The sequence below is a fragment of the Heliangelus exortis genome, chromosome 13 (genome assembly GCF_036169615.1).
Source record: "Heliangelus exortis chromosome 13, bHelExo1.hap1, whole genome shotgun sequence".
In the NCBI taxonomy this organism is placed as follows: domain Eukaryota; kingdom Metazoa; phylum Chordata; class Aves; order Apodiformes; family Trochilidae; genus Heliangelus; species Heliangelus exortis.
In genome coordinates, this window is record NC_092434.1 from 1,464,143 (window position 1) to 1,474,091 (window position 9,949).

A 9,949-nucleotide genomic window follows, 5' to 3' on the forward strand; every position below is an offset into this window, starting at 1 on the left:
GTTTCCAAAGGAAAATTGGGTTTCTCACCTGCTGGGCACAAAGTGAAGCACAAAGTCACCACAGTTTTTTTCAGCTTCTTGGCTGAAGATATCTCAGCCAGGAAGGTAATTCTCCCCAAGGTAGATCTGAATACCCCCAAAACATGGATTTGTACCTCCAAACATCCACAGCCCCACTGATTTAGTGCCTGCACCATAAACTCTGCCAGGGAAGACTTTTCCCAGACATTGATGGGATACATAGCACACTTGAGCACTGATTTGTGCTGGGATTTTTGCAAGGCAGAAAAACATCACCTTTCCTTGAGTGCAGAAGTCCCTCTTGAGGACCTTTAGGGTCTGGAGTCATCCCACAACATCTGATTTTAACCACCAGACTCCCACGTGATGGAAAGCATCATCCTCTTCCATTTTCAGGTGTGCTGCTGCTCCAGAAGGTTCATCCTTGGAAAGGTTGATGCTGCAGGATGGGAAAGGCACTGAGAGCAAAAGGTCAGGACAGGAGCTGCAACCCAACCCCACTTCCATGGGGTTCCACCTCCCTGCTCTGGGCAACTCCAGGACATGTTAAATGGCTGCAAATTTGGGAGATAGCACATAGGGAACCTGATCTGAAAGCAAAACTGCTTGTTGAGGACCTGATGTACAGGACTGACAGGGAAATAACTTTGCAGAGCATTAGGGTGTTGCTTAATTTGGGATTTTACTTGAGGTAAGTGCATTTTTTTAATCGATTTTCTTTTTTTTTTTTTTTTTTTTTTTTTTAAGGGGGGATGTTTGTTTTTTTCAATTCTTATTATTTACCATTCGCACATTTCCCTTGATTGGGAAAGGCTAATTTTGTCCTGGTTTTTCTTTGTGGGTTTTATGTTGAGTTCAAGGTGGGATCCAGGCTGTTAAAAATGCAACAGCATCTGTGCTGTCCTCAGCTCTTCCTTGGAGGCTCCTCTGCATTCCCTGGGCTTTCTGGTGAGAACAGTTTGCAAGGTAACAACAACTCTTCCCAGTCTCTTTTCCAAGGCATTTCAAAACATCCTCTCATCCTTAGCAACATTCTGGACTGCCCCAGCTCTCAGGTGATCCCCTTGTAGTTATTATTTCTTTTTTAGATGGTAGAAGTGCAAGAATTTATTATTTTTTTTTTAGGAGACATCACACTTTGCTGGCTCCATGACCAAGTAGGATGTTTTTTCCCCCCCAAGGACTAAAGCATCACCAGTGTGACATCTCTGGCTGATTGAATATTTATCATGAACAGCATGAAATCACCACAGTTGTGATTCACAGCCCTCTGAAGCAAGGGCAGGGATGAAATTTTTAGGGCTAGGGGCAGGTTTGAACACCAAGAATCTGATTTTTTTGGCTAAACAAGGCAGGAACTCTGCTTGGTCTGGTGTGGGAGGGCTTTGACTTGGGAAAGCATCTCCCTCTCCATGTTCTGTGGGAACAGCAAACCCCAATAAAGTCAAGGCTCTTCCAGCAGGTCCCATCCTCTTCCCTGTGCCTGTTTCTCCTCACTTTTTGGATCACAGGGGTGAGAAGCAAATCCCTGACACTCAGGTCATGATGTCCTCATCTCCAGTGAGGTCTCTTGGCAATCACCAACCTCCTTCAGCAAAAAATACTCTGCTCTTGGCTCTCCCCCTACTTCATTGCCCCTGGGGAAAGGATCCAGGAGCCTTATGCAACCCCCCAGCATCCAATTTTGGGGGCTGAAAGCTTGTATTTGGTAAAAACCAACCCAAACTGCCCCGGGGATCTCCATGCCAGTGCCATGCTGGGATATGGTGATGCTCAGCCTCCTGGGACCCCAGGGACAGAATGGTCCTCATGGAACAATGTTTGGCATTGGTGGATGACAAAATCCCATTTTGGTGGAGGTGTGGGAGAGCTCTGTTAATTCTCCTGCCAGTTCAGCCCTTTTTGTTGTTGTTTTTTACCATGAGAACACGTTATGTTTATTTAGCTTTGATTTAATTTTTTTTTTCCCTTTTTCTTTAATTTTTTTCTTTCCCTCTTTGTAGCTGAATTAACTGATTATTACTTTCATCTGGTTCCCTCTGAAGGGTGAGATGAAGCCCAAATAATAAAATTGGATGTGAGTGTGTGTATGGATTTATAATTAATAGGTTGCATACTGAAAGATGTGGGGTCCCAGCAGAACGTGTCAGGAGAAAATGCCCTAAAACTCAAGCTTTATTTTGCTTCAACCTCAACAATTTCCTGCAAAGTAGAAGCAGTGATATAATACGGGGCAGATCAAACCAAACTCAAATTCTCTGCTGCTTCTCATGCCAAATGTCATCCCTTTAAGATGTGCTTTCCTCCATCTGGTGATTTTGGCTTCTCTGTGTTCCCTGTAAGTCTTTGGACCTTTTATGAAAATGTTTGTGATCTGACTCAGAATAACAAACAAAACAGGCAAACAAAACCTTCCCTCACTCCAGCACAACACTGGAAATAACCAGAGATGGCTCAACCAGAGGATTTTATAGGGACCCCACTAAAACCCCAGGGAGAGAAATAAATCAGCAACTGGTGCATAACTTGAATTTTTTAAATTATTATTTATTTTAAATTATTGTGGTTTTTATTTTTAATTGAAAACTCAGACCTGTTTCTCAGTAAACCTAAAACTTTCCCATGTTTGCACCAAAGCAAACAGAAAGCAGGTGCTCACTGAGGGAATTTTGGCCAGGAAAGAAACAGGGAAGTGCACATGGGTTTTCCTCTGAGTGTTTGCAGCTAACGGGCTCAGTTTTGCTTTTAGTTTGTGTCACCTCAAGCTTTGCAGTTGTCTTCAAAGAAAACAGGCACGGACACCTTGGGAATGGTGAGATTCCTTAAGGAAGGCAGTGCAAGAGGTCAGAAGGTGGTTTTCTGGTGGTCTGTGTATTTTAAGGGTCTTCCCAATCCCATCAAAGCCTTCAAGGTGCAAACCAGTGCTCTGCTTGTGGAAATTTTGCTCAAAAAAAAACCAACCCTTTTCCTTGCATGAAAAAAAAAAATAAAATAGTGGAGAATAGAAAGCAAGCACAGGCTTATTTTCCAGTAGTCCTCAGCCCCAGTTTTGGCAGTATTTTGGTTTTTGCTTGCTTTGACTCAATGCCTGGTTTTGGTTCCATGCAAATCCACGGGAGTTTTTCCACAGCTTTGCTGTTTCCTCCTGGGAATTTCATCCTTTGTCCTGTAAGAGCCCATTTCCTACCAGCTTCCACCCAAGCCCAGGGCATCTCCCTCATCTCCACGACCGTCTGAGGACACAGCCCTGAAGCTGGAGGCAGTGTCTGTTTATTTTTGGGGGGATAACTGAGCAGATCCATGCCAGGAGAGCCATTAGCAGGGAGAGCAGAGCTCCTGGATGATGGATGCTGCATCCCAGGACAGGAACGTTGCTGAGCTCCCTGCCAGCCCCACCGGGTCCCACTCCAGGGCACCTCTGAGCTGCTTTTTTAAGCCAACAAATCTTCAGGCAGAGAAATCCAGAGGGTTTGAAGCCTCCCATCTCCATGCCCATAAAAGTCCAGCAATTCCATCAGCAGGGATGCCTCCCACGTGGATGTCTGGCTGGAGGGAGGTTGCCAGGTTGGCACTGGGCAGCTGATGCCTGATACGGGCACTGAGAGTCATTTGTCACCAAGAAACTTATTTAATCCTTGTTTAGAGAAACCCCTCATGCTTCCCTACCAGCCAATGGGGCTTTTTAAGGACCTAGAAAGCTCAGAAGGAGAGCCAGGACCCTGGGAACAAGTTGGCTTCGTTGCCATCAGAAGGGGTCACCTTGGGGTTTGGGGAGCTCTGGAGAAATCCTCACCCAAACCTCCCAAAGAGAGGTGGCTTCCTGCAAGCAAAATCACCCCTGCCCATTCCTGGCTCGATCCTGTCATCCTGATTTGCCCATCCTTTTTTGGGAAGAGGCTGGTGTCACATTTTTAATGTCCCTCTCTGCAGGAGAAGACCTGGCTTCTGGACCCCACACTTTTTCAGGAGGAAAAAAGAGTGGAAAAGAGCGGAGCTGAAATGCCCCAAAAGCAGAAAACAGCCCCACTTTCCCACTTCCTCAGTCAGGGGATTTATTAAGGAAAGCCTTGGGATGCCAGGAAGGAAGAGTGGCTGAGTTTCAGTGCTTTAAAGGCTTGGTTTACCTAAAGTCTTGGAAATTGCTCTGTTCCACAGGTGAGCTCAGCCCTGTAAAGAGCTGCAGAAGACCTGGTGGATGTGGGATGCTCCTGTATCCATCACATGAAGTTCAGACCCCTGTGCCCCAAAACAAGCCCAGGTGGCAGGGACTGCCACCAGAAATGTCCCCATTTCCCTGTGTGCCATCAGCTCCCTGAATTATCCATATTTTCCTTCTTGTGGTGCTGGGTGAAGGAACCTCCAGCATTCAGGCTGGGACGTCCTCAACTTCTGAGAAGCCATAAATTGAGATCAGTTTTGTTGTGGCTGACATCCAGACAGGATTCTTGAGTGTCCTTGTGTAACCCAACACCCCTCTTCCAGATTGATTTCCCCCTTCTCAGTTTTAGAACTGATGTTGTTCAGGATAATTGGATTATTGATCATCCTGCCATTAACCTGATAGATATAAACCTGAGATAGCATGGGTGTGCACATCCACCTGGAGACAGCTAAACCATCCTGTTGGCCTCTAAATTTCTCCTAGAAATAGGAGCAAGATGAAAACCCAAGGAAACCCAAGCAGCCTTTCAAGCCATGGCTTTTAAACCCCTTGGGTAGGTGCATGCAGGGAGTGATGCTGGGGATGAAGAGTCTGATCCCAAACTGAGCAGATAAGGACCAGAAATGCCTCAAAAAGGCTTCAAGGGCTGATCCACAGCTTGTGGGAGATGAGGACAGCACTGAAACTCTGCTGGAGTCCATGTTATAACCCTGGATGCTTCTTTTTTCCCCCCACTCCTTCAAGTTTATAGACATCCAATTATTTACTGGGCTTGACTTGCTCCAGGCAGATTTATTGCACTTCACTCCTGCTGGATGGGAGCTCTTTTCCTGTGGAGAAATCAAAGAGAAGGAAAACAAGTCTGCAGACTTTTCCAGCTCTGTTGGAAAAGCAGATTTTGAGGAGGTGGCACTGGGCAATGGCTGCTGCCTCTTCAGCCCCCCTGGTTGGGTCTGGTAGGACTGGGAAGGCTCCAGGTTGCTTCTTGGCATGATGGGATGACTGGGATGCTGCTAGGAGCTATGCCAGGGAGAGAAACTGGGGAATTGTGTTGGATTCTTTGGATCCAGGGTGCTCCTTGGGAGCTTGTGGGTTTGTCCCACCTGGGCTGCATCTCTCAGAGGTTCCCTCTCCATCCCCTTTGCTCATCCATCCAATTACACCTCGTTAGTTCCCAGTGGAAATGAGGCTGTGTTGTCCCATCAGTTGAGTAGATGATGGGAGTTCTGAAAGGGTTTGAAAAAGACAGAAAAACCTGGTGGCTGTAGTCTAGAAAAAAAATTAGATGATTTTTTTTTTTTTTTGATTTTTTTTTTCCCCCTTAATTGGGGAAATCAGGCAGAGGAGGGGGGGGGAAGCAAAGGCTGCCAGGGATGCTGTAACTGAATCTATAGGGTTTGGCCAAGGGGATTCATAATCAGGAAGATGCTTACAAAGTTTCCAGCCTGATTGAATGCATTTCCTTCCCCCCCACCATACAGGATGGCGTTGAGGTTGATTGGGCTCTCAGCAGGCAGCCAGACTGGGCTTGAAAATGAGGATAATAAGGGAGCAAGGAGGAAAAGAAAGACCCCATGGAAGCAAGGAGTGTCTGCAGGATGGGGGAATCTCTCATCAGGACAAGTGGTCCAGCCAGAGGGTTGAAACAGGTAAACTTTCAGGCTTGGAAATTCTTCCTAAGGGACTTGGGAGCATTGTTGGGGTTGTTTTTTTTCTCTGCAACACCCAAGAGCAGGAGCTGATCATCCTCTGGGGGAGCTCTCCCAGGCTGATTGCATCCAGCCTGGATTTCTTCCTGCCTGTTTCACTCCTTCCAGTAAAAGGTGGTCATGCTTCACATTTCTAATGGCTTTTTATTCCTGGATGTTGTTCAGATGCATTTTATATCACTCTGAATCCACTTCTTTGGAAAGTCCCCGTGGAAGTATCGGCCAAAAATGAATAACAACCGGAAACAATAACATGGAGAAAGATAAAATCAGGAAGGGTAAGCTTTGTTTAGAGATGTGAACAGCTTTTCCAGTAAACCACCAAGTAAAGAGGTTCTTCAAACTTGGATAGTCTAAAAATGGAGCAGTTGGGAAAGCAACAGGGTTCAGAGGACCTCCAGACCGTAAAAAATTGAGAAATTAATAAAATCAAAAGAAAGAATGTGATGTGGGTTGGTTTTTTTTTTTGCTTTTTCCTGAGGACATTTCCTGAGTGAGAGAAAGGAACCAGTCCATATGAGCACACTGCAGCTGGGCCATCACCCACCTCTGAAGCCCCAGGGGAGAAGGATGCTCCAGGGCTGCTCTCAGAAAGCTGATCTCAGAGCTGATAAACACATTTAGACAAGAAAACTACCAAATACTGCTGGGGGGGAAAAAAAAAAAAGGGGAAAAAAAAGCAACAGAAGTGGCTGCTATAAGGGCAAAATGTATTTGAATGTATTTTGTTTTGTTGGGTTTTTTTAGAAAGGGGAAGTCAATGGATGAGTTATGGCAAAGTAAGGAGCATGAGCACCTTTCCTAACATTGAGAAAATTATTGTTGGTGAACCAATTACTCAAGTAATTCCTATTTAATTTGCAAAGACAGAAAGGTGGTGAAAGGAGAAATACAAAGCACCCTGTAGCTTCTTTCAGGGTTTTTTGTTTGCCTGGTGTGTACCTGAGTTCCCTGGTTACCCTCCCTTTGGTGTCCCCCCTTGAGGTCTTCTCAGTCAATGGAAGGAGAAGAAGGAGCAGCTTTTCAACAAGGGCAAATGTGGGCAGAAAGAGGCCCAATTCTCTTTTTTCTTCTTGGTTTTGCCTCTCCTTGGCATTCAGAAACAAACTGCCCTAAACTGGTGGGCAGCACACTCGCCTCTGGTGGAGGAAAAGGGAAGATGCTCCAGGAAAATCAACATTTTGCTGTGAGGGATGGACCTGGGAATGGGATGGGACCCAGGAGAAGATCTGGGAGGTTCCTCCAGCAATGTTCTGGGTGGGGGGTTGTTGTTTGGTTTTTTTTTTTTCCAGCTTTTTCCCAACCTTTCATGGCCACCAGCTCCCAGGCTGCAGAATGCTGCTGAGGAATTTTGCTGCCCTGAAAAGGCTTCCCATGAAGAGCTGGTGGGGAGGAGATTTTCCTGCTGCTTCCCAGATAGGCTGCATTCTCAAATAAAACCAAAAAAACCAACCAACCAAACCAACCCCCAAAAACCAACCAACAAACCAAACTAAAACAGTTTGTGGCCAGAAAGAGGGGGATGCAGATTGAGTTTCTAGGCTAGGAACCAAACCTCACCTAACAACATCTTGATGAGCACAAAAAAAAACCCAAAAACCATGGAGGGAGCATGAAGGGAATTCTTATTTCCAGGAAGCCAAGGTAGATGGTGGGATCCTCCATCCCTTTTGGTCTTGCTGCATGGTGGTGTTTGCTCCTTCCTGATGGAAAAGGAGAGAGCTGGAGATGACAGGGAGCTTTGTCCTGCCCAAAGGAAGAGGAAGGGAGGTGCAGGACACATCTCCAGCACCAAGGAACATGAGTGGAGGGTGCTGACAGGTTTTACACCCATGGAGGTTGGTGGTGATCCACCTGGCCACAGGAGAAAATGAAAATAATTATTCACTGAGCTCCTTTTCCTCAGAAGGAGCTCCATGAGTGGCTGGGGAGATGGTCAGGGAGCTTTACAAAGGGAATCCTGCAGGAAAAGGAGAAGAGCTCTTTGCTACAGGACTTTTTCCACCCAAAGCTATGGAAAGCAGCTCAGCCCTGTGCACTCCCACATTTTATTGCAGTTTTTTGAGGTGGTGTCTGTGAGCAGCAGAACCACCTTGGGCTCCATGTGCTGGATGGGGCACCCAATTTGTGTCCTGCTCTCCCTTTGCTGCCTCACTCCTGCTTCTCATCCAGCATCCCTGCTCCTCCCAACATCATTTCACCCCCCTCAGCTCTAATCAGTGGCAGAACATCAGTGGGAGCCTCCACAATCCTGAGCCACCACGGAAAATGTTGGATCCAGTCCTTTACTCCCCTCGGGCTTTCTCCATCAGGTCCTGAAATCCCCCAGTGAAGTTTGGGCCCATGAAATGAGTCACATCCATTGCAAACTTCCAAGCTCCTGCCTCCCACTCCAGTGATCCATGAAACACGTGGAAAACAAAGCAGAGCCCATGTGCAGGAGGAACACTGAGCTCCTGGAGTCATCTTCCCACCCTCCTCCTCTCCAGACATAGGTGACACAACCTTCCCCCCTAAAAAAAAAAAGCAGAATTAATACAATAATTAACAAAATTAATAAAGCCCTTGCTTTCTAGAGAATTTTTTTCTCTTTTAATCCATCAAACGGGCCACTAAGTGGTAGGCACCAGGAGTCTGGGTTCTTTGTGGGCAGGTAAATCCATCTGCAGAGGTGGAGAAGCTTTCTTGTCACAGGCTGGGATGGATCTGGTACTGGCTGCTGTCAGGGACAGGGATGGGATTACACAGGACATTTATCTGCCTCAGGAATTTATATGATCCCAACTTCATCCTGCTGGCAGCATCTTAGGAGCTAAGGCTGAATAAACACTGGGACCATCATTGTATCAAGCAAGTAGGGAGCAAAATGAGAACAAGGGGGATAAAATGATGATTTTTCTTTAAAATTTGTATTTTTTCTTTCAGAAAAATCACTGCTCTTCCATTAAATGGTGAGAAATGGATTGTTAGAAGGAGTAAACTCCCACAGCAAGACAGTAACTGCAGGGTCCATGCAGCTGCCAAAGGAAATCTGATGCTGCAGCAGCTTTTTCATGTCCTGGGGCTGCATCCATCCTGCCTCAAGAGCATTCCCAAGGCTCCCAGTGCTCTGCCTGACTCATCCCAGTAGCCTGAACTCCTACAACCCAGCCTGGGTGTGTTTAAGGTCTTGTTGTTGCTTTTTTTTCAAAAAATTTTTTTTTTGGTTATTAATACTATTACTCTGCTTGTTCTGGCACAAACCCCGTTTTCTATTCCCTTTTCCCCCTTCGATTTTTTTTTTTTTGGTCAAAGTTTAATTAAATTTCAAGGAGCTGGAAAAACCACATAATTCCAAAAGTAAATGAAAGCAGTGGTGATTGCTGGGGGTGGCAGCTCTGGGAGTCACCCCTTGTCCCAGCATCGAATGCAGCCTGCCTGGCCCTGGGGACAAAAAGGGGACACATGTGCTGTGGGGACATGAAGGGACATGGGTGCTGCCTGCCTGGCCTTGGGGACAAAAAGGGGACACATGTGCTGTCTGTCTGGATGTGGGGACATGGGGGGGACACAGGTGCTGTCTGCCTGGCCCTGGGGACACAAAGGGGACACGTGTGCTGTCTGCCTGGATGTGGGGACATGGGGGGGACACAGGTGCTGCCTGTGTGGCCCTGGGGACACAAAAGGGACACGTGTGCTGTCTGCCTGGATGTGGGGACATGAAGGGACATGGGTGCTGCCTGTGTGGCTCTGGGGACACAAAGGGGACACATGTGCTGTCTGCCTGGATGTGGGGACATGAAGGGACATGGGTGCTGCCTGCCTGGCCCTGGGGACACACGGGTGTTGCTTGAATGGCCCTGGGGACACAAGAGGGACAGGGATGCTGCTTGTCTGGCCCTGGTGCCATGGAGAGGGGCACGGGTGATGCCTGTGTGACCCTGGGGACATGGGGGACAGATAGGTGCTGTCTGCCTGGTCCTGGGGACACAAAGGGGGGACATGTGCACTCTGCCTGGATGTGGGGACATGAAGGGACATGGGTGCTGCCTGTGTGGCCTCGGGGACACACGGGTGT